Below are 2,632 nucleotides of genomic sequence, written 5' to 3'. Positions count from 1 at the left end.
ATTGTTGTTTATAGAATAGTGGATTAATCAAATTCAATGCTGTAATCTTTAGAGTAAAATAGAATGGAAATAATTTACTCATAGTATCATAGTTAAACCATCTTTATTTCCAAAATACTATCCTAAGAATTATAGTTTTATTTAGCTTCAATCAGAGCAAAAGTATAATCACTTACTTAAGTAAAAGCAATTACTTAAAAACTAAAAATGAGAGGTAAGTCAAATTACTTTTGAAGAGAGATCAAAAACATCAGGTTTCTTGTTGATGTTCAGTAGCAGGCTCACTTGAAGGTGAAATGAAGCCTGATGGGCACTCACTTCTACTTTCAGAATGCGGGGGTGGGGGGAGGAAATCCAGCTCTTGGGGGAAGGTCATGAGGAAAATACCTCCATTCATAGACATCTGGCATTGGAAAAAATGGAGGGGGTGGTGGGCCCGGTGGAAAATAATCTTGAGGTGCCCCATACCTGTTTCCTGGAGGAGGCAGAGGGAAAAATGGTCCTCTTCTCATGAACTGACTCCTCGGGTCCACAGGAAACAATTCACCTCTGACTGGAGGGAAAGGTGCCAACAATAAGCCAGATCCAATAGCTTGGTTTTCAGCAGGGAGAGATGAATTGGGCACATTGGAATCATCAAGATGGATTTTGGTCTCCTTTCTACTGGATTGACTTTTTGAAGACATAGGCCCATCCTCTTTATCCAAAGAAGGCAGATTAGAAACTCTGAGTTCTGCTGGTTGTGATGGTCTACCATAATTCGAATAACATCCACCTTGCCAAGGAGGACCCAATGGTGAGGGACCATTGGGGGAATGCTTTCTGCCCAATGCTGCATTTGAAACACCAAGTGCACAGGGATCTTCCTCTACAAGTTCAAATTGAAGCTTCCTTTCAGTTAACTTTTGTCTATTGCGAGCGTTTTGTTTCATGAAATAATGGAGGTTTCTTTCAGCAATCCAAGCCGCCAACTCACTCTCATGTGCTTTTTTCTCAGAGTAAATAATCTTCCCCTGACAGGACTGAATGGTTCTCTCCAATTCTTCTTTAAGATATTTGGCTCGCTTTCTGTAGGTCTCCAGCTCTTCTCTTGTATGGCCCATCTCTTCTTTGACCTTGGAAAGTTTCTCCTCTTGCTCCACCCGGTAATTTTCCTCTACTCTGAGTTTCCCATGGAGTTTCATCATATTTTCTTGATAGCATTCCATCATGACTTTAAATTTCTCCTGAAGGTTCTCATTCTCACCTTCAAGCTGTGTATTTTCTGACAGCAAGGTTGCCTGTTCAGTCTTCAGACTTCTAATCTGTTCTCTAAGGTCTTCCTTTGTTTTCTCTACTTCAGATAAGAAAGCACAAGTTTGATATCTTTGTCCTTCTAAGGTTTCTAAGGAGGCCTTTAGCTTAGCACCATCAACCAGTTTCTTCAAAGCTCCTTTGGGCTCATCATCCAAGTGAGCACCAATTCCTGATTCACTCCTCATTCCCCATTCCAAGTTCCCAATGTCTGTTTGGGCTCCCTTGGTTGGAGAAGACCTATCTTTCATCTTCAGCAAGCCTTCAGTCAGAGACTCCATGTGATTTTCTTTATCAGTTTGAACTTGTTTGGCATGGAATTGAGAGTCTTCCAATGTGGTGCTCTCTTTACATTGGACACGTCCTTGTTCCCTCCATGCTTCAGTGTCTCCTTGTAAGATAGGTTTCTGACTTTGCTGAAGCTGGGAACTTTCATCCAAGGCTTCCTTCATTGCCAGCTGAAGTCCTTCCTCACTTATTTGAAGCAGTCTCAAGTTTGTTTTAGTTTCAGCTATTTGTAATCTGATTGATTCTGATTCACCTTCAAGGGACTTTATCCTTCTCGATATATCTGCCATGATTTCATCCTGTTTACAATGTTTGGCCTTTTGTTCTTCTAGCTCTTTTTCTAGAAAGAGTTTGGACCTATGCAGCTTTTCATAGGTTGCCTCCAAATTTGGGACGTCTCTTGGACCCTTCTCAGAACTGCTGCCCTTTAAAGTTGACTCTAAGCCTTCAAGCTCTTTTTGAACAAGGCTAACTTTTTCAAGTAGTTCACATTTTTCTTCAATTCTTCCAGAAAGTTTTAAAGCCAGCTGTTTTTCTCTTCCCAGATAAAGCCTGCTTCTAACACACTGAAAACTTCTCCACAAAAACAAGAGAAGAGCAAAACATCCAAGAGCTCTCCACATCACCAACTCCCAAGGAACACCATAAGGATTAGGGCCTGGCTTCATGTCTTCAGACAATGCTGCCAAAACCCTGCCTACTTCTTCCAGGACCACCCGCTAATATGGCTGTGGGGCAGTCCTTGGTGTCTTCATCAAGCTAAGTTGGCTTTGGCTCTTGCCACCACAACCACAGCCTGCCCAGGCAGGCCAATGTAGGCTGTGAACACTCAGGTGTTTGGTGAGGAACTCAAACCTGCACCAGGCAACGGAACATACCACTGAGAACCCCTGCAAGGGGGGGGTTGTGACGGTGGGGAGCTGGAGTGAAGGACTCCCAGGAGCCTTGTCGTGCTCAAGTGCCCATCAGGGTAGTCTTGGCCCCTTCCTTCCCTAACCAGTGCATCCTGAAGTGCCACGGGTTCAGGTCCCTTCCACTCCAGCCAGAGAGG

The 2,632-nt window shown here is 43.5% G+C and overlaps 1 pseudogene; it reads right to left on the bottom strand.

Annotated features, from left to right (window-relative positions):
• Positions 1-250: 250 nt before the first annotated feature.
• Positions 251-2,336, bottom strand: LOC144253409 (melanoma inhibitory activity protein 2 pseudogene; annotated as a pseudogene).
• Between the last annotated feature and the right edge of the window lie 296 nt (positions 2,337-2,632).

The sequence above is a fragment of the Urocitellus parryii genome, chromosome 2, assembly GCF_045843805.1.
Source record: "Urocitellus parryii isolate mUroPar1 chromosome 2, mUroPar1.hap1, whole genome shotgun sequence".
Taxonomy (NCBI): domain Eukaryota; kingdom Metazoa; phylum Chordata; class Mammalia; order Rodentia; family Sciuridae; genus Urocitellus; species Urocitellus parryii.
Note: the sequence above shows the minus strand (reverse complement) of the source record. Positions and strands in the feature narration are given on the sequence as shown.